Consider the following 23,315-nt stretch of genomic DNA (forward strand, 5'->3'; position numbering starts at 1 on the left):
CTTCTCCCTCTGCCTCTGCCTGCCATTCTGTCTGCCTGTGCTCACTCTCTCTCCCTCTCTCTCTGACAAATAAATGAATAAAATCTAAAAAAAAAAAAAGTAAATATAAATGCATTTGAATTAGATTACTCTGAAGATATGATCATGCAAAGAACAACTGATATTTGTTCTTATTTTTCTGACTGGTCTGCTTTTATTGATAGACTTATTAAGACTACCTTTCAATTTTAGTAATTCCATGAGACAATCTAGCCAACAAGCTAGTTTTCAGTTCTCCCAGGAATAGGAGGTACTGGGACAATAAAAAGTCGAAGTGATTGAACTTCAGGGCACAGTGTTACCCAGAAAGCCCACGTGGCTAATACTTGATGCCAAAATAAAATTCAGGCACAGCCGTCAACAGCAAAAGCAATGCCTGGCTGCTTCCTCCGTTGGCTGCAGAGAAATATACAATTAGCTCTGTAGGTGGCAGCAGCAGCCTGAACACTCTGGTTCTAGAAAGAACGACTGCCTGTACGCCCCAGGAAAATCCAAGACAAAACCAATGTTGAAAAACAAGCTTTCTCTCTTTTATGTCTGTGGCACGTTAGAATTTCTTAACTGCACAAAGAATCTGGCTTTTGTTTGTTTGTTTTTGTTTTTTTAACCGATTGAATAATATAATACGGAGATAATGGCTGCTACGCAATAGTAGCAACTGAAGCAGGCCATGTCTTCTCTATTGTAGAAAAACAGATGGTTGTCTAATATTTTATTTCATCAAAAAAGGAAGGTGCCAGGGAATACAGATATCCTCTTCCCATGACCATGTATGTCTGAAACTGTAAAAATCCCAAACATTTTCTTTAAGATTCTGATCACAGTTAAACACCTATTTCCTTGGGTGACTTAGCATTTAGCAGACAGGATGGGTGTCTGTAACTTAAGAGGTGGAAGCCGCGTCCGAGTTCTCATCTGCTCTCCCCTCTCTTCTGCTGAATATTTCTCTTTCCTTCTCATCTCTTACACCATTGCTTTCACCTTCCTTTCCTTTCTTTTTGGTATTCTGAGCCATGTCCACAATTTAACATCTGTATGTATAGGCTAGGAAGAAAATATGTGGAATTTTCAAAGTTCATAAGAAAAATAGTTTTGTAGGCGGTTTTCCTAGAGAAGAGGGTTGTGGAAAGAAAGAAAATTCATGTCAAACCAAATGCCACTTTCTTAAGGAAAAACAAATGATCTTGGTAATAGAAGGTATTCTACTACAGAGTAAGATCTGGTGCTAGTTTATAAGGAAGAAAAAGGTTGGAAATACACAATAAGTTAACATAATTTGGGTTTTCCATTGGCAACTTGAGAGGCAGAGTTTCAGGAGCAGACCTCGAATAAGAAGCGAGCGGGGAGGCAGCTCCTGCAAAGAGAGGGACTAGATCCTTGTTACTGGCGGCGGAGGATGTCAGTGAAACAAATCCACGAACAAGGACAGGACTAACACTTCAGAAGGAAAATGTTCTCTTAAACAGCAGCTCTTGCCTGCAGTATCAGAATTGACTTTTAGATTTCATTCCAACTACTCTCAGCCCACTGAAGCTGATCTTGGACCATGAAATGAACTTTGCCCTCACCGCCCTCACTAGAACTAACAAACATTTTACTGACTAGGGAACAAAGACATTATTTTAACCAACTGTATACATACCTCTCTTATACATACATCTCATGTATACATATGGGTATACATACATCCTCTCCAGTGTGCTAGTTTTCAGTGCTTATTCAGTACAATCACCACAAATTTCTCCTTTTCAGTTCTGCAAGATTCCTGAGCTTTTCCTTCACCAAAATACTCAGGGACTTTTAATCACGAGTGTGCATTTCTTGCTTGTCACAGCTAATGGAGACTCACCTGTCTAATTTTTAGCTCTGTTGGCATTTGTTTTATTTGACAGACTGATATCTAATACTTAATTTGAAGACCTTGATCCTTACTGTCCTCTATTTCCCCTTTCTCATCACCAAACTTTGGCTAAAAGTCCTGTATTCAAAGGAGCCTTCTCTTAGTAGTATTTTCAGAAACATCTCGCAAACACCTCACGTCTTTTCTTTTCTTGTAAAGGCTCTCTTTCCTCAAACTGACCCTTGAACTAGCCACCCAGTTCTCTCTCATTTTCCCAGGACAGTAAATTTCAATGACTCCTGCTTAGAGGATAAAACTCAAACTCTTGGAGTTTCATTTAAGTGTTGCCACATCCAGTCTTACAACATATCTCCAGCCATGTCGACCTCTGGTCTGCTAAATGTGTGCATTGTTGGTTTCTTTCAAATTTAGCTATTTGTTATTCTTTGAGTCAGCCCAACTTAATATTTTTTACTTCTTCAGGTTCCTTCTTTCACCTAGAATATCATGTTTGCTTCTTCAAACCCTACCAATTTTTAAGGACCTGATTAAAGTCCTCCTTTTTCCCAGAAGCCTTTGAGAGTTTGACCTTAGTCATTTTTCGCATCCCCCAATTACATGTGCTACTATTTATTTGGTAACTAAGTGAGCCCTCACGACTTGTGATTCTATGTTAAAATTAACTTTCCACTAGTTTTTCTCAAATTTGGTTTTTTTTTTTTTTTTTAAACAGATCTTGGTATTTTCCTCAGTAATTAAAGTGGCCCACTGAGCATCTATGATAAAGCATCCTAATAGGCTCAAGGTATATCAGGATACACTGGGCTATAAGTCTGGTCATATATAACTGCCAAATTAGCAACTTAAAACCAGAATACATTATTTCTCTCTGAAGCAGAGTGTCTATCACAGGTTGTCTGGATATCCTGCTCACTCCCAGAGCCAAACTTCCATAACAGACACTGTCTGGAGCATAGCTGCATCCGTGGCACAGGAAAAGAAAGGATGGTAAGTCTCACACTGACCCTTAATGTTTTCTACCTGGAAGTGACATGCATTATCTCTCCTATTTAACTGGCAAACAAGTCATATGGTCAAATCTTATGTCAACGGTATAAAGAAGTACAATCCTACCATATGCCCGGGAAGAGAGCTTGAAGTGTTAGGCAGAATGGGCAGGCAGCATGAAATAGGGATATATGTGTCACACACTTCCCTCGACATGAGAAGAATGCAATCTCACATGTTGACTCAATTATCTTTTTATGACATCTATTATAAATTTTGCATATAGTAGTGGGTACTATTGAAACATGTCATATGTATTCAATCAACTGGCATTTAATTATGTATTCTGTATATTTTCCTCCTTCTAACTATCAAATGTTTATTAGACTTGCTAATAGTGAAGGATGACTGCAGTCTCCTCCAGGCTTGTTTCTTTGTCATGTGCTCCAAATAGTTAAGCCTCATAGTTAAGCACCAGTCAAAGCTGAATGACAATAAGAAGCACTGAATTTAATTATTTTACTGTGTAGTCCCTGGAAAGAAGAGCTAGTTAAAGCAGAAAAGAAAAATAATTTAGAACTGGTAATAATCTTACATTTGTTTTGAAAGGTTATTTAAAATAAGATGTGAATTTGCTTAGACAATATGCTACCTAAAACATAGGCAGTATTTACACTGTAATTAATATTCAAAATAATGTAAGATACACTAACTGAATTAACCCCTCATAAAATTCATAGGCTCTGGGGCGTATCCTCACACCTGAGTGCCTATAGGAAGAGAAAGCTTGCCATCTGCATTTAATTGGAAATTGCCTGTTGCTTTTGTTCCATAAAAAGTAATCTTATAAAAGACATCCATATTAGTAGGGAAAAGGCAAGAGAGAACATCCAATAAAAACAGAACCTGCAGGCGTTGCTTTCCTCACGTAGATATTGGTTCTGTAAATCCAGCCTTGCCTTGTAAAGTTAATGAAGCTCCTCCAAGCCTTTAAAATGACTACAAGGTGGAATCCACATAACTAGAGAAATAAATGGAGGTTAACCATACTGTGAGGTTATTAGGCTTCCTATGCTAACAGTCCCATAAAAATCTGAGCTAAGTGAACAGAGATATTAAACATTTTATTGCATATATATTGGGGTTAGTGTGAACTGGACAGTACAGTTAGGTCACCAAATATCAGGTCCTTGTGAAAAGAAAGGAAAAGGAGTAACTTCAGAAGTAATATAAGGTAGTGGGAAAAACGTGAAAGTACCAGACAATAGCAGCATAAGTGAGGAGAGGGGAGCAAGATGGGGAACAAAGGAAGGATAGAAAGAACGAGAGGGAGAGCTCGAAAGAGAGCATGTGCGCACATGATATCCTGGGCTTGTAGTAAAGAACCTGTACTGTAATTGATAATTAAAGGCACCTAACTTTCTCTTTCAGGTATGTGTGTGTGCCTGTGAGCCTGTGTATGTGTGTTTGGCTCTAAATTATTTTTTAATGAAAACAGTTTAGAGCCAAATACCATACCTGCACTAAAGGGCTCAAATCCTAAGTATATGACTCAGTGCATTAAAAAAAAAAAAAATTAAACTGCCTATATAATCACCATACAAATAAAAATCCAAAACATTTTCAGAGCCCTAAAGGCTCCCTAAGTTTTTGCCTCCACAATTCACCACACCCTCTCATACTCTGTAGCCATATTTTAACTTTTATCTCCATAGACTGGTTTGGGTTTTATTTGAACTTTTATAAAAACAGAATCATGTCTAGTTTCTTTATCTCAATAATTTGTCTTTGAGACTCATTCATGCTGTTTTATATGGCTGTCATTTGTTCTTTTCGCATTGCTCTTTCTATTCTGTGAATATACTGCAGCTTATTTATTCATTCCAGTATTGATGAGCTTTAGGTTTGGTTCTAATGTGAGGCTATTATGGATCCTGCTCTAACCAGTCTTCTTGGACGTGTCTTCTAAGGCACATGTGTACACATTCCTTTTGGGTACATACCTAGTAGTGGAGTTTGGGGAGCATAGGGTATGTATATGCTCAGCTTCAGAGGATATTACCACTTTTCCAGATAGTTGTACCAATTTACACTCTCAGCAGCAGTGTATGAAAAACAGAGATTCTCCACATTCTCATTAATAATGGATAATGTCAGTGTGTTTATGTATTTTATTTTTTGTTTTATTTTTTGTTATTCCATTGCTTATGTATTGTATCTCATTTTGGTCTTCATTTGCATTTCTCAAATTACTACTAAAGTGGAGGCCTCTTCAGAAGTTTATCACATTTTAATATTCTCTTTTGGGAGATGCCTGTTCAGATCAACCATTTCATAGGGGTTGTCTGTGTTTTTCTATTGACTTGTAGGCAATCTTGCATTTGAATTAAAGTTATTTGTCAGGCAAATGAGCACAAATATCTTCCATACCACACTTTTCCTTTCACTCTCTTGTACGGTATTCTTAAATGAATAAACGTTTAACTTTAATGAAACCCAATTCATCAATCTTTTTACTAGACTTCGGTGCTTTAACATAATTTTAAAAAACTTTGGGTGCCTGGGTGGCGCAGTGGGTTAAACTTCTGATCTCAGGGTCCTGGAATCAAGACCCTCATCAGGCTGTCTGCTCAGCAGGGAGCCTGCTTGCCCTCTCTCTCTGCCTGCCTCTCTGCCTACTTGTGATTTCGGTCTCTTTCTGTCAAGTAAATAAATAAATAAAATCTTAAAAAAAAAAAAAAGAAATTTCTGCCAACCTATATATTATGGTAGACTATCTAGCAGCTTAGATGCTGTATTACTTTACTTTTCACTTTTAATTCTGCAATTTATTTAGAATTTGCTTTTGTTCTTGGTAAGATGGAGAGGTCAAGGTTTAAGAACTTCTTTCCAAAGAGAAAGGTAGTTGATAATAAAGCACTACTTTCTGAAAGGAGCATCATTTCTCTCCTATTCCTACTCCTGCCTTGGTGTGGCATCTTTCTCTTTACAGGTGATCCTACATGAGTAAATCTGTTTTAGGAATCTCTTTTCTGTCCCATTGACTTACTTAGTTAACTTTACACAATTACCAAGCTGTTTTAATTATATAGCTTTGTAATATGCCTTGCTAGTATTAATTCTCCATCTTGGTTTTATTTCTTACTTGCCATTTTCATATAAATTTTAGAATTAGCTTGTCAGTTTTCACATGCAAAATAAATAAATGAATGATTGTTAGAGTTTTCATTTGGATTGGATTAAATATGTAGATCAACTTGGAAAAAATAGAAATCTTTACATTACTGGGTCTTTTAATCCATGAACATGTTCTATCTCTCCATTTACTTAGATCTCCCTTAATTTTTCTTAGTAATTTTTATAATTTTCAGAGTAGACATATCATTAGATGTAGTCCTAAATATTTGATACTATTATGAATAGCATGTTAAAATTTCATTTCCACTTGTTTTCTGGGCTCATCTGAAAATATAATTAAATGATCATATTGATCTTGTGCCCCAAAGCTTAACTTATAGCATCTATTGTTTCTAATCATTTATTTTTGAATTCTTTGTATTTTCTACACATATAATCATGTGGTCTACTTAAGAATTTTTTTTTTTTCTTGGGCGCCTGGGTGGCTCAGTGGGTTAAGCCGCTGCCTTCGGCTCAGGTCATGATCTCAGGGTCCTGGGATCGAGTCCCGCATCGGGCTCTCTGCTCAGCAGGGAGCCTGCTTCCCTCTCTCTCTCTCTCTGCCTGCCTCTCTGTCTACTTGTGATCTCTCTCTGTCAAATAAACAAATAAAATCTTTAAAAAAAAAAAAAAAGAATTTTTTTTTCTTTCTTTATTGCTCTGGCTAGGGCCTTCAAGATAGTTTTGAATAGAACTGGTGACAACAAACATCTTCATTTTATTCTTGATCTCTGGAGTAAGCATTTAAATATTCTCCATAAATGTAATTAGTATAGTTTTTGCTTATTTTTCAGATAATTTTTTTATCAGATTAAAGATAGTCACTTCTTAGTTTGTTAAGAGTTTTGTTTTTTTTTTTTTAAATCATGAGTAGGTATTGAATTTGCTTTAAAAATTCCATCATCTATTGAGATGACAGTATCGTGATGTTAAGGTGGTATCTAACATTGACACTTGTTTTTAAAAATCGATTAAGTCTAAAAATTGAAGTTGGAATTATTTATTTTTTTTTTAATTTTTTTATTTTTTTCAGCATAACAGTATTCATTATTTTTGCACCACACCCAGTGCTCCATGCAATCCGTGCCCTCTACAATGCCCACCACCTGGTGCCCCCAACCTCCCACCCCCCACCCCTTCAAAATTCTCAGATCGTTTTTCAGAGTCCATAGTCTCTCATGGTTCACCTCCCCTTCCAATTTCCCTCAACTCCCTTCTCCTCAACATCTCCCCTTGTCCTCCATGCTATTTGTTATGCTCCACAAATAAGTGAAACCATATGATAATTGACTCTCTCTGCTTGACTTATTTCACTCAGCATAATCTCTTCCAGTCCCGTCCATGTTGCTACAAAACTTGGGTATTCATCCTTTCTTTCTTTTTTTTTTTTTTTTTTACAGCTTTATAAACATATATTTTTATCCCCAGGGGTACAGGTCTGCGAATCGCCAGGTTTACACACTTCACAACACTCACCATAGCACATACCCTCCCTGATATCCATAACCCCACCCCCTCTCCCAACCCCCTCCCCCCATCAACCCTCAGTTTGTTTTGTGAGATTAAGAGTCACTTATGGTTTGTCTCCCTCCCAATCCCATCTTGTTTCATTTACTCTTCTCCTACCCCCTCGACCCCCCATGTTGCATCTCCTCTCCCTCATATCAGGGAGATCATATGATAGTTGTCTTTCTCCGATTGACTTATTTCGCTAAGCATGATACCCTCTAGTTCCATCCACGTCGTCGCAAATGGCAAGATTTCATTTCTTTTGATGGCTGCATAGTATTCCATTGTGTATATATACCACATCTTCTTTATCCATTCGTCTGTAGATGGACATCTAGGTTCTTTCCATAGTTTGGCTATTGTAGACATTGCTGCTATAAACATTCGGGTGCACGTGCCCCTTCGGATCACTATGTTTGTATCTTTAGGGTAAATACCCAGCAGTGCAATTGCTGGGTCATAGGGTAGTTCTACTTTCAACATTTTGAGGAACCTCCATGCTGTTTTCCAGAGTGGTTGCACCAGCTTGCATTCCCACCAACAGTGTAGGAGGGTTCCCCTTTCTCCGCATCCTCGCCAGCATCTGTCATTTCCTGACTTGTTAATTTTAGCCATTCTGACTGGTGTGAGGTGATATCTCATGGTGGTTTTGATTTGTATTTCCCTGATGCTGAGTGATATGGAGCACTTTTTCATGTGTCTGTTGGCCATCTGGATGTCTTCTTTGCAGAAATGTCTGTTCATGTCCTCTGCCCATTTCTTGATTGGATTATTTGTTCTTTGGGTGTTGAGTTTGCTAAGTTCTTTATAGATTTTGGACACTAGCCCTTTATCTGATATGTCATTTGCAAATATCTTCTCCCATTCTGTCAGTTGTCTTTTGGTTTTGTTCACTGTTTCCTTTGCTGTGCAAAAGCTTTTGATCTTGATAAAATCCCAAAAGTTCATTTTTGCCCTTGCTTCCCTTGCCTTTGGTGATGTTCCTAGGAAGATGTTGCTGCGGCTGACGTCGAAGAGGTTGCTGCCTGTGTTTTCCTCGAGGATTTTGATGGATTCCTTTCTCACATTGAGATCCTTCATCCATTTTGAGTCTATTTTCGTGTGTGGTGTAAGGAAATGATCCAATTTCATTTTTCTGCATGTGGCTGTCCAATTTTCCCAACACCATTTATTGAAGAGGCTGTCTTTGTTCCATTGGACATTCTTTCCTGCTTTGTCGAAGACGAGTTGACCATAGAGTTGAGGGTCCATTTCTGGGCTCTCTATTCTGTTCCATTGATCTATGTGTCTGTTTTTGTGCCAGTACCATGCTGTCTTGATGATGACAGCTTTGTAATAGAGCTTGAAGTCCGGAATAGTGATGCCACCAACTTTGGCTTTCTTTTTCAATATTCCTTTGGCTATTCGAGGTCTTTTCTGGTTCCATATAAATTTTAGGATTATTTGTTCCATTTCTTTGAAAAAAATGGATGGTACTTTGATAGGAATTGCATTAAATGTGTAGATTGCTTTAGGTAGCATAGACATTTTCACAATATTTATTCTTCCAATCCAGGAGCATGGAACATTTTTCCATTTCTTTGTGTCTTCCTCAATTTCTTTCATGAGTACTTTATAGTTTTCTGAGTATAGATTCTTAGTCTCTTTGGTTAGGTTTATTCCTAGGTATCTTATAGTTTTGGGTGCAATTGTAAATGGGATGGACTCCTTAATTTCTCTTTCTTCTGTCTTGTTGTTGGTGTAGAGAAATGCAACTGATTTCTGTGCATCGATTTTATATCCTGACACTTTACTGAATTCCTGTACAAGTTCTAGCAGTTTTGGAGTGGAGTCTTTTGGGTTTTCCACATAGAGTATCATATCACCTGCGAAGAGTGATAGTTTGACTTCTTCTTTGCCGATTTGGATGCCTTTAATTTCCTTTTGTTGTCTGATTGCTGAGGCTAGGACTTCTAGTACTATGTTGAATAGCAGTGGTGATAACGGACATCCCTGCCGTGTTCCTGACCTTAGCGGAAAAGCTTTCAGTTTTTCTCCATTGAGAATGATATTTGCAGTGGGTTTTCCATAGATGGTTTTGATAATATTGAGGTATGTGCCGTCTATCCCTACACTTTGAAGAGTTTTGATCAGGAAGGGATGCTGTACTTTGTCAAATGCTTTTTCAGCATCTATGGAGAGTATCATATGGTTCTTGTTCTTTCTTTTATTAATGTGTTGTATCACATTGATTGATTTGCGGATGTTGAACCAGCCTTGCAGCCCTGGAATAAATCCCACTTGGTCGTGGTGAATAATCCTTTTAACGTACTGTTGAATCCTATTGGCTAGTATTTTGGTGAGAATTTTTGCATCTGTGTTCATCAAGGATATTGGTCTGTAGTTCTCTTTTTTGTTGGGATCCTTGTCTGGTTTTGGGATCAAGGTGATGCTGGCCTCATAAAATGAGTTTGGAAGTTTTCCTTCTATTTCTATTTTTTGGAACAGTTTCAGGAGAATAGGAATTAGTTCTTCTTTAAATGTTTGGTAGAATTCCCCCGGGAAGCCGTCTGGCCCTGGGCTTTTGTTTGTTTGGAGATTTTTGATGACTGTTTCAATCTCCTTACTGGTTATGGGTCTGTTCAGGCTTTCTATTTCTTCCTGGTTCAGTTGTGGTAGTTTATATGTCTCTAGGAATGCATCCATTTCTTCCAGATTGTCAAATTTGTTGGCGTAGAGTTGCTCATAGTGTGTTCTTATAATTGTCTGTATTTCTTTGGTGTTCGTTGTGATCTCTCCTCTTTCATTCATGATTTTATTTATTTGGGTCCTCTCTCTTTTCTTTTTGATAAGTCTGGCCAGGGGTTTATCAATCTTATTAATTCTTTCAAAGAACCAGCTCCTAGTTTCGTTGATTTGTTCTATTGTTTTTTTGGTTTCTATTTCATTGATTTCTGCTCTGATCTTTATGATTTCTCTTCTCCTGCTGGGTTTAGGGTTTCTTTCTTGTTCTTTCTCCAGCTCCTTTAGGTGTAGGGTTAGGTTGTGTACCTGAGACCTTTCTTGTTTCTTGAGAAAGGCTTGTACCGCTATATATTTTCCTCTCAGGACTGCCTTTGTTGTGTCCCACAGATTCTGAACTGTTGTGTTTTCATTATCATTTGTTTCCATAATTTTTTTCAATTCTTCTTTGATTTCCTGGTTGACCCATTCATTCTTTAGAAGGATGCTGTTTAGTCTCCATGTATTTGGGTTCTTTCCAAATTTCCTCTTGTGATTGAGTTCTAGCTTTAGAGCATTGTGCTCTGAAAATATGCAGGGAATGATCCCAATCTTTTGATACCGGTTGAGACTTGATTTAGGACCAAGAATGTGATCTATTCTGGAGAACGTTCCATGTGCACTAGAGAAGAATGTGTATTCTGTTGGTTTGGGATGAAATGTTCTGAATAGATCTGTGATGTCCATCTGGTCCAGTGTGTCATTTAAGGCCTTGATTTCCTTGTTGATCTTTTTCTTGGATGATCTGTCCATTTCAGTGAGGGGAGTGTTAAAATCTCCTACTATTATTGTATTCTTGTCGATGTGTTTCTTTGATTTTGTTATTAATTGGTTTATATAGTTGGCTGCTCCCACGTTATGGGCATACATATTTAACATTGTTAGATCTTCTTGTTGGACAGTTCCTTTGAGTATGATATAGTGTCCTTCCTCATCTCTTATTATAATCTTAGGCTTAAAATCTAATTGATCTGATATAAGGATTGCCACTCCTGCTTTCTTCTGATGTCCATTAGCATGGTAAATTCTTTTCCACCCCCTCACTTTAAACCTGGAGGTGTCTTCGGGTGTAAGATGAGTTTCTTGTAGGCAACATATAGATGGTTTTTGTTTTTTTATCCATTCTGATACCCTGTGTCTTTTGATTGGGGCATTTAGCCCATTAACATTCAGGGTAAGTATTGAGAGATATGAATTTAGTGCCATTGTATTGCCTGTAAGGTGACTGTTATTGTATATTGTCTCTGTTTCTTTCTGATCTACTACTTTGAGGGTCTCTCTTTGCTTAGAGGACCCCTTTCAATATTTCCTGTAGAGCTGGTTTGGTATTTGCAAATTCTTTCAGTTTTTGTTTGTCCTGGAAGCTTTTAATCTCTCTGTCTATTTTCAATGATAGCCTAGCTGGATATAGTATTCTTGGCTGCATGTTTTTCTCATTTAGTACTCTGAATATATCATGCCAGCTCTTTCTGGCCTGCCAGGTCTCTGTGGATAAGTCTGCTGCCAATCTAATATTTTTACCATTGTACGTTACAGACTTCTTTTCCCGGGCTGCTTTCAGGATCTTTTCTTTGTCACTAAGACTTGTCAATTTTACTATTAGGTGACGGGGTGTAGACCTATTCTTATTGATTTTGAGGGGGGTTCTCTGAACCTCCTGGATTTTGATGCTTGTTCCCTTTGCCTTATTGGGGAAATTCTCTCCAATAATTCTCTCCAATATACCTTCTGCTCCCCTCTCTGTTTCCTCTTCTTCTGGAATCCCAATTATTCTAATGTTGTTTCGTCTTATGGTGTCACTTATCTCTCGAATTCTCCCCTCGTGGTCCAGTAGCTGTTTGTCCCTCTTTTGCTCAGCTTCTTTATTCTCTGTCATTTGGTCTTCTATATCGCTAATTCTTTCTTCTGCCTCATTTATCCTAGCAGTGAGAGCCTCCATTTTTGATTGCACCTCATTAATAGCTTTTTTGATTTCAACTTGGTTAGATTTTAGTTCTTTTATTTCTCCAGAAAGGGCTTTTATATCTCCCGAGAGGGTTGCTTTAATATCTTCCATGCCTTTTTCAAGCCCGGCTAGAACCTTGAGAATCATCATTCTGAACTCTATATCTGACATATTACCAATGTCTGTATTGATTAGGTCCCTAGCCTTTGGTATTGCCTCTTGTTCTTTTTTTTGTTGTGAATTTTTCTGCCTTGTCATTTTGTCCAGATAAGAGTTTATGAAGGAGCAAGTAAAATACTAAAAGGGTGGCAACAACCCCAGGAAAATATGCTTTAGCCAAATCAGAAGAGATCCTGAATTGTGAGGGGGGAGAAAGGGGATAAAAAGGGGTTCAGAAAGAAAGAAAAAAAAAACTATTAAAAAAAAGAAAGCCGATAAAGAAAAAAATATAAAAAGAGGAAAAAATATATATATATTAGATAAACTATTTAAAAAACGTTAAAAAAAAGAAAATGGTAAAAGTTAAAAAAAATTTAGCAGAAGAAGAGAAAAAGAAAAAAAAAATTGAAAAAGAAAAAAAAATTAAATTAACTGGAAGGCTAAAAAATCATGGGGAGAAAGCCATGAGTTCCGTGCTTTGCTTTCTTCTCCTCTGGAATTCCGCCGTTCTCCTTGGTAGGTGAACTTGGTCCTGGCTGGGTTTCCCGTAGATCTTCTGGGGGAGGGGCCCGTTGTAGTGATTCTCAAGCGTCTTTGCCCCAGGCGGAGTTGCACCGCCCTTACCCGGGGCCGCGCTGAGTCATCCGCTCGGGTTCGCTTTCGGGAGCTTTTGTTCCCTGAGCGCTTTCCGTAGAGTCCGGAGGACGGGAATAAAGATGGCGGCCTCCCGGTCTCCGGCCCGGAGGAGCCGAGAGCCCGGGGCCCCACTCCTCAGTGCGCCCTCAGAGAACAGTGCCAAATGACTCTCGTCACCCTGGCCTCCGGCCGCGCTCCGAGCTGACTGAGCCTGCGACTGGTTCAAGGCAACCCTGAGCTGAGAGTCACTCCTCGGCTCTGTCTCTGCAGCCGGCTTCCCCGTTCTAATACCGGTAAGCTCTGCGACACTGAGACACCCCCGATCCTTCTGCGACCCTGCGGGACCTGAGGCCGCGCTGACCCCGCCTGGGCTTCACCCCAGTTAAGCCTCTGGAGCGATGTCCCTCAGCAGAACAGACTTTTAAAAGTCCTGATTTTGCTCTGTTGCTCCGCCGCTCGCCAGGAGCCGGCCCCTCCCCCCGCGGTCTATCTTCCCGTCGCCTTGGATTCACTTCTCCGCCAGTCCTACCTTGCAGAAAGTGGTTGATTTTCTGTTTCTGGAATTGCTGTTCTTCTTCTCTTCAATCTCCCGTTGGATTTGTAGGTGTTTGCAATCTTTAGATAAGCTATTTAGCTGATCTCCCGCTACCCGAAGTAGTCTCAGCCTGCTACTTCTCCGCCATCTTCGAAGTTGGAATTATTTAAATTTTGTTTCAGTCCATACAATCAATGAAAATATTCTGTAAGTTTCAGTTTGCATTATATTTTATTTGCTTTATGATCTAGCATATCATTCATTCTTATAAAATTTCCTGGGCTGCTTAAAACATATTCTACATTTGTTTGTGACCTAAATGAGATCTCAGTTAGGTCATTCTGATAATAGTGGTTTTCAATTTCTCCACACACCTACTTATTTCTAATCAGCCTGTCTATCTGTAAGACAGTTGTTCTTAAGGCTCTCATTGAGATTTAGAGTTTTCTGTTTATACTTTTATTTTTGCCATTATTTTATATTTGAAAACACACAGAATATTTATATTTTTCCCATTGAACTCTAGCTTCTTTTATCATTATTAAATGTTCCCCTTTATCTCGAGTAACAATTCTTGCCTTAAAGTATACTTAGTAAATTTGGCTATACAAGTTCCTGTTATTTGCATAGTATATGTTTTTGAAACTTTTAAGTCATTATATTTAAGTTGTGTTTTGTTGATGGACCAATTTTTTTTTTTTAAACTTTAAAGAATTTATTTATTTGAGAGAGAGACAAAGAGAACATGATGTAGGGGAGGGTAAAGGGAGAGGGAGAAGCAGATCCCTGCTGAGCAGAGAGCCCAATGTGGGGCTCAGTGTGGGGCTCAATCCCTGGACCCTGGGATCATGACCTGAGCTGAAGGCAGATGCTTAACCAACTGAGCCACCCAGGCTCCCCAAATAACTGTTTTTATCCAGTCTGATTATCTTCTTTGATTTAATTGGAATATTGAGGTTATTTTAACTAAGTTTAATTACTCTTATATTTGGACTTAAGTCTGTAAACCTACTGTTTGTTTTCTTTTTTAATCCCATATATTCTTTGTTTCTCTATTTCCTGTTCCTACCTTCTATTGTCTTAATGTGTATCTATATTATTGGCTTATTGGTTTATACTATATTATTTAGCTTAATACTTATGTATTCTATTTCCATCTTTGACTATTAAACTTTAATCTAGGGATTATGACCTGCATTCTTAACTTACGAGATTCTTTCTTAAATTAGTATTTTTAGTATTTTGTGCATAATACAAAGATGTTAAAGTACTTTAAATTCATTTATTCCCCTTACTAGCTGCTGTCTTATATTTTGATTCCACATACATATTAAACCCACAAGAAGCTATAAGCAGTCAATATTCATTTAGATGTTTCCATATATTTACTTTTTTGGTCTTCAGCGAGTCCTACATGACTGCGCTTCATCTGTGATTATTGTCAATCCGCCCAAAACACTCCTTTAGGATTAATTTTAGTGCTTTCCTGCTGGCAATACATTCCCTCAGTCATTATTTCACTTTTGCTTTTGAGTAGTATGTTAGCTGGATAAGAAAATTTGATGTTCTAAGTTTCAGCACTTCAAATATCCCGTTCTTATCTCTGGTTTACCTCTTTTCTGTTGAAAAATCTGCTTTCAGTGTCTTATTTCTCCTCGGAAAGCAATGCACTATTTTCTGGCAGCCTTTTTCTTTTTGTTTCTCATTGTCAGCAGTTTTTCTATGATGGGGCTAGGTATAGCTTTTTTGTTGTTACTTTGTTTACCTCTTGGAGTTTGCTAAAATTCTTAAATCTGTGGCTTGCACCTCAGTTTTGGAAAATTCATATCCAGTTGTCAGTGCAAAATGAACAAACCTTTTAAATTTTCTAAAAGCAAGAAAGTTTTATTTGAGCCTAAGGTAGGACAGCTGCTGGGGATATACAATCTTCACAAAGAAGAGTGCTCCAGCAGAGATCATTTGATAGACGGTTATACACAATTTTTTTACATAAAAAGTTACAAATCATTATACAGAGGACATTTCAAAAAGAGCAGACCTTAAGTTTCTAGTTAATGCAGGGCTGTATGACTTTAACCTTAGGGAAACCAGGGAAGTCTCTTCCTTTTCCTTATCTTTTGCATTTAGAAGGTACCTTTTTGGTTATTTTCTTTAACAAAGCAGACAACAATGCATGCTCAGGGCAGAAATAGAGCCCATGCTTTGAGGTTTTGCTGAGTCATTCTGGCCTTGGTAAATGTTAAAGTATAGCTTTCCTAAATTTATCACAGTATTGCTTTAGATATTGATCCTACACATCCATTCCCCATTTCCTTTCTTTTGTCATTTTGCAAAGATAGAGATTGGGTTGTATTAAAAAGAGGGTGGTCTTTTCTTATTACCTGGGTTTAGCCTTCCCAGCTTCACAACTAAGTCTGAAGTGTTCTGGGCCTTGTTTACTTGGTAGGAACTTGATTCCAACTTTTTAACATCCCAGAGCAATAAACTTCAACATTCTCTACTGAGGTCTTTAGTTTCTTAGTGGCTACTTGCTCTGGTTCCCTGTGTTGTGCTGTAGGAGCCAGCAAGTGCCTTGAGAAAACAGTTGTGCACAGAATGCGGGGCTCTTTAGCTCTCTTTCCCCAGTACTGGCTTCTCAAGTGTTGCCTGCTTAATAGCCCTGAACTTCATTTTCGTGTGTGGCTGCTCTGTTTATCTTTTTACCTGTAGGAATTTGGCAAATGTCCCAAGAAGCAGCAGCAGCAGAGAATTCAGGGTTTCCATAGGATTTCAGTTTCTCCCGTCCTGGCTGCTTTGGTTGTTCTCCATTTCATTTGAGCCGCTGCTGTGTGCATGGTATCCAGCTTTTATAATTGTTCTCAGTGGGATTGTTAGTTTGCTACCAGCTATTCTGGTACAGCCAGCAATAGACGTGTCCTCTCTTCTTTTATAAAAGTAACATTAGTCTGCAAGAATATGGCCCTGTTACATTGCAACATACTGAGAAATGTCTCAGGAAAAGTGCCACAAGTAAAAATATGTTGTTTGTCTAAATCCCATGAATTATTGGAATGATAATTTAATCATGAATTACACTTTTCACAGCAGTCAATGCTGTGATGGAAATAACTAATAGATTTTTTTCTACAGCCTTCATTTTAACCAATAATTGACTTTGCCACTCCTTTCTTGCATGTCAACAGTTAAAGGAGCAAGATCAAAATCTGTTCGGACTCCTAATACAGGAGTCACCAGGAGCCATTTTTTGGATACAATCATGGACTTCTTTGGAAAATATAAAAGGGACCCAGGAAAAGAATATGGGCTCAGGGATAATGATTATTATGTTACCATCCATCAGAGCAGAAACCTCTGAGGACCTTTGTCTTGGGTTATTGCTGGAGGATGTTCCATAGCTGCTCCATCAACAAAACATGAGGAAAGCAACACAATCAGAGTCTATCTATTGAATATACTCAGGCCGCCAAAAACATCTCTTTTTTCTGATGCGTATTTTATTTTCTTAAATAAGTCTCCTTTTGTTTAAACTGCACATGACAATTATTTTAAGTTTAGACAAATTAAAAGAAAATTATGAGGCCTAGAGGGTAGATACACTTGAGATACAGTTTAGGAGTCAGACAAACTACAGCCTGCCAGCCCCATAGAACCTGTGCCTATGTTTGTAAATTAAGTTTTATGGAACACAGCCACGCTCATTTCTTTACGTGTTGTGTATGCCTGCTCTCACACTGTAATCACAGGATCAGGTAGTTGTGATAAAGTCTGTGTGTGGCCTGCAAAGCCACAAATGTGTTCTATCAGGTGCTCCACAGAAGACGTTTTAGATACTAGCATAGATACTAATACTGAACGTTGATCCTCTAACTTACATATAAGACACAGGCAATATTAGGGGACAGAATTCTGATATGAGGGGAATAATTGAACACCAAACATGAAGCTCAAAGACAGAAGAAGAATCTGGTTCCTCATGAATATTTTTCTCGTATGTTATCCAATCCACTTGCTAGATGTATGACTTACCATCTCCAAATCCTACTATCCTCAACTGTAATTGGGGACAATAATATCATTTGTCTCATGAGGTTATTGTGATAATTAATGAAATATTACTGTTAAAATACTTCAATAGACTGAATGCTCAATAACATCTTCTTATCTCTTCTTTCTCAAAGTCTTTTCAGAGAGCAGACAGAAAACTTTCCTGGGAGATAGATAAAGGAATTTTAGTCAGTTTTGACTTTGAGGCAAACTCTCTTCCAGCATGTTTTCCCCAGATATCACATACGTTGGCTTCCCAAGCTCTGCCTTAAGATTCTTAACTGACCAACGAATAAGCATTAATGTCTCTTTCTCTGTTCATGTCAAGCAGGAAAGGAGTTGTATTGCAAAGGAACTTGTCCTAAGACATATCATCGGTTTAAATATGACCTGTTTAAATCCATAAGGATTTCATAGTTTAAATATCATCAAATTTAAATCTCAAAAAATAGAGTAAGCATTCAGAAATTCCCTCCATTGCATTCTGTAAATGGAAAAAAAAAAAAAGGACCAACAGACAGTGAGTGCTTTTTTTCATAGTTGGGGATTGGGGTCATAACTAGGGATATGAACAGCATAACATGATTCTTAGGTCAATATTCATTCTTCTTTCTCTGATTCTGCTGTCAGGAATGCAGCAAAATTCTCAGGATTTCTTTTCTCTTTGTTTTCAGTAATCTTTGTTGCTGCTGTTGTTGTTGTTTTGACCAACTATCCCTGAGATTCATGAGGACATTGTTTAGAAGCGTACAATTATGTCTTGATTGCTGTTTGTTTGTTTGAATCTAATAATACTTTTTAGTCTCAAAATTCAAATTTTCCATTTAAATTCGTTTAGCTCATAATCGACAGTAATTATTTATTTTTATCTGGAGAAACTAAAATAAGAAATGTGATTAAATTTTCTACTGCAATGACATGGCATTTATTTGATCATTCCTTTTTTTTTAATTTGATCATTCCTAAGTAGTTTTGTTGTTGTTATTGTTGTTGTGTTGTTATTTCTCTTTTACATAGGATTCTTATGAGGGTGCTGTGAGGATTAATGATAAACTGTTTTACAAGTGGCTGAGGGGTGAGGAGGAAATTACCATGTAAGTATAAAATAAACTAGTTTCATGCTTAGAGTATGGTAATTGAGTTAGTATTAACAAGTTTCTCAGCAGACTTGGGTATATAACTTAGCCTTCTTGTGGGCCACTGGTTAATCTCACTGTTCTTCATGTTCACAAAGCCCTGGCATTCCAGAATGGGGATCGCTATCTTGGAGACATGCTTTTGTACCTAAGGGGTCATAAGTAGAAGCTGCTTGTCAGAGTATGCATACCACCAAAGGAGCAGATGAAACACTATTGCAATTCAAATAAGTGGGTACAGTTTTGCATTCTCACCTGGTAACTCTATTCTACTAGTCAAGAACCTATTACATGCAGATCTAGCATAGGTTCTGGAGGCAGATAGCCTCGGTTCTAAGCTCAGTCACCACTTAGCTAGATTAGTGGCAATGGGGAAATCATCAACTTGGAGAAATTTCTCTCATCTATATAAATCAGTAACTACCCCAGAGAGTTAGTTATCAGGATTGAATAGAAAACACATCTAAAGCACTTGGCCAGTCCCTGGCACATAGTAATCACTCAGGAAATGTTAGTTGTAGTAGTGATTATGGTAATTGCCATTGGTGATAAGTCTACTTTTGTCATTTCTTTTATTATAAAATCATACAGTGTGGAAAGATCTTTAGATTCAAGCCCACATTCAGCAAGTAGATCTGTGCCACTGGGATGGATACTTGGCTAGATACTGTAAATACACAAATGGTGAAACATCTCAGCCAAGACAAGTCAGCTGAGCACTTATGGGTGGAGGCAGATTGATGACTGCAGGCTGGAGTCATCTGAAAGTTTATCCCCTCACATGTGGAGTAGTTGGTATTCTTTGTTGGCTAGGACCTGAGCTGAGCCTGTTGGTTGGGACACCTACACGTGGCACCACCATGTGGCCATTTGAGCTTCATCCCAGCATGGCCTCTGAATTCTAAAAGGGCATACTGAGAAAATCTGATGGGAGCTCTATCACCTTTTATGACCTCACCTTGAAAATCCCATAAGATCATTTCTGCTGTCATCAAAGCCCACCCAGAATCAAAGGCAGGGAGTATAGATCCCACATCTTGATGGAAGAGTGCCCAAGTTACATTTTAAGAAAAGCAGGTGGGATGAAAGATATTGTTGGACTGTTTTGGGAAAAATGCAATCTGTCAGAATGATAAGGAGATTTCACTGACATTATCAGAACTTGAACAGACTTTGGAGTTGATCTAATCCAGTCTGCTGATGAAGACACAGGCTAGAGATATAAGGCAATGGTATCTATTTGATCAGAAAATCTTTTGATATTGTACGCACTTGGAAATGATTATTTAACCCTTTCCCCACTCCTCTGTCTTAGTTTATTCGGGCTACCTTAGCAAAATGCCACAGACTGAGGAGCTTAAACAACAGAGATTTATTTCTTATAGTTCAGGAGTCTAAGGTTAAGTGCCAATAAGGTAGATTTCATTCTAAGGTTTCTTCTCTTGATTTGTGGGCGACCATCATCATACTGTGCACGCACCTCACCTCTTCTTTGTGTGTTCCTGGAGAAAGTGAGCTCTCTGTTGTCTCTCCTTAAAAGAACACCTTTCTGTTAGTCAGGGCCTCACATTTAGAACCTCATTTAAACGTTGATACTTCCATAGAGCCCCCATGTCCAACTATAGTCACACTGAGGGTTAGGATGCATATGAATCTTGGAGGATACAAATATTCAGTCCATACATCCTGGAAAAAAAAAAACAAAACTTAGTAATAAAAACCAATATGTATAATGTTTTGTGTTCAGAGTTATTCCATCCTAGCTTGGTCTTTTCCAAGAATTTTGTTTTTTCCCTGACTTCAGCTCATGACACAGCTTTGGATATAGGCAGGCTATCATCACTCCCTTTTTATTATGTATTCACTATAATTGAATGTATCATTGTCTACTTGTCACCTTTTTCTAATAAATACTAAAGATCTGAATAAACAATATTTTCAAGCACAAAAGCTGAGCTTTTTTTAACTATGAGAGCCCATGTCATATTTGTGATTCACATAAGACATAATAATGCATATAAACAAGGAATTAAAAACAAAACTGGAAAAACAAAAATACCTGAAATATAAAAGTATAGGAACTAAAAGATATTTTCCCCTTTATGAGTTTTACTCTTAGGATATTGTCTGATTCTTTTTTTTTTTTTTTAATTGGAAACAGACTCTATGAGATGGGAATGTAATGATCAATTTTAAGATAATTGAATTTGTCAGCTTGCTACTGAATTAAAGGAATACTGCACTCTCAGTTTAAAGTGTATTGCCAGTTAAAGTTCATTTTCTTTATCTATTGGGAGAAAAATGTATCAGATTGGTCTCACTCTTTAGTAGAGAAATGAACACTAATGACCAGCAAGTCTTAGAATTGCAAAAGGCATAAAAGAACTGAATTCATGATGACCTGTTGTGTGAGGTGAGTTTGTACTTAGCTTTGCTCTTTATCAAACTTGTGCTCAAGTTGACATGGGGATCTTGGTGAGGAATTTTTGACTTTTAAGAAAACCAACTGTGTCTCTCAATATGGATGAAAAAAATCTTCACGCCAAACATTGAGATATAAAATCTCCAGGTCCAGACTTGGCTGGGCCAGGGAACTTTTTTTTTTTTTTAATTGAGCACTTGTGTTTTCTTTTGTTGCTACTTGTGGGGGTTGGTGGGCATGTTAACCACTGAGTCACCAATTTTAATGATTAGAAAACATGAAGCTTTCTGAATCATTTCCAACTTATTAAACACAAAATGATTCAGACCAGCAGAGGAAATTTATGTCTTGGAGGGGGACAGGAATGTTGACTCTCTAAGTGGAAATTTATAATTTGTAAATTAAGCATAGTTTTTTTTTTTGCCTTCTAAAGATGAAAATTTTTGCTGTCTTTTTCTTATCAAGATCAAATAAAATTTCATTTGAGTTATTTGACTCCACAAGGCCTAGTGCCAAATGCAATGAGGTATAATGAGGTTCAGAGAAAGACAATATGTGACCCAAAGGAACTGGCCGCCTACAGCAGGATGTAATTAAATACCTGAATATAAAAGAAAGAAAACGGTAAATTCTCTAAAGAAGTAAAAGCAACATTTCCCATGTAGCAAACTTAATGAAGAATGGTAAACTTTCAACATGAAGCCATGCCAGACAGAGCATGCTGGTTAGATAGAAGTGCATGAACAAAGTATGGAGGTACATCCTCATCTGTGTAGAAAGAAATTTTTGTTTGAGGATACTCCTTACACCCACAATTACTCCATGAACTTGAATTTCTGTTCCTCCTTCATGAAGACTTTTTAACACAACAATTGCATTGGGTAATTAAGCTTTCACATGTGTCCAGATATGAGTTAGCCAGACCTAAATAAAGACAATGAGCCACATGCAATTTATGTCTTTAACAGTAGCTTGGTGAGAAATCCTTGGGAAGGCACGTTATATGTGCTCCTCTGGGCCTCCCAAGGAACAGCATACAGTCATGTGGGCCAAGGAAAGGGGATGATGCTAAGAAGTGGATGGCAGCAAGCAGAAGAGAAAGATCAATTATGAAAGCATACAAACTCCCATCAAAAAATGAAAAGTATTGGTCAAGATAATTCACTGAACCAAACTTCCAAGCTTCATTTCTTTCTCAGTCTATCTTCCTATTTGTCTACTCCACTAACTCTAAATTCTACTCACATCCTAACTATTTGGGTTTTCTCAAATGAGGAATGTGGTTCATCTCACAGAACACCCTGACTCCTTATTCTGAAATATTTGGAAACTACTTTTTAACTTGGTAGACTTGGTAGTTGTCCAAATTCACGTCAAAATCTAATTTTCCTATGAAATTTTCTTTACTTATTTTGTGGTATTCTGTCATTATTTATTTAGAGTTAATTTAATCTAGCCTGCCAAGACTCTCTTACATAAACTGGAACATTAGTTTATAATTATTTATCTATCTGCCTATCTCCCTCAGCATGCTTTGGCCCTATGAGTTGAGAAACTGAGTCTATTTCATTTTAAATTTCTGTGGCCCAGCACACAGCAAATGCTATGCATTTTTCTACTCAATAAAATGTGAGTGATGAATAAAAGAACTAAGAAAGGGGTGAGAAAGCTTGAGGAGAAGCCAAAGACCAGAGAAGAATGCACATAAGTGTGAGACCTTTTGCTAGCATATTTTTAGGAGGAATTGGAAGAGGAGATCCAAAGTCAAGTTAAATCAATATATCAGATCTTTAATAAGACAGGCCCAAGATTAGACTCTTTGTAAAGTTTGTCTACACACAGCCTTGTGGAATATGGCAAGAATGATGGGAAGTGTACCCTTGATGAGGCCTGATAAAATCCACTCGTAATTTAATGAGAGAAGGCAGTTGATGAGTCCAGTGATGTGGCTAAAATGAGTCAATGCTAATTGTTTTTACTGAAAGTTGGAATAGATGAAAAATTGTTGTTTCATACTGAGATAAATATTAGTCATGGTTCTTGAAAATCGTATCCGGCAAGACAAGTAGAATTTAAATAATTAAAGAAGAAGAAGATCATTTTAG

This window comes from Lutra lutra, chromosome 12 (genome assembly GCF_902655055.1).
Source record: "Lutra lutra chromosome 12, mLutLut1.2, whole genome shotgun sequence".
NCBI lineage: Eukaryota > Metazoa > Chordata > Mammalia > Carnivora > Mustelidae > Lutra > Lutra lutra.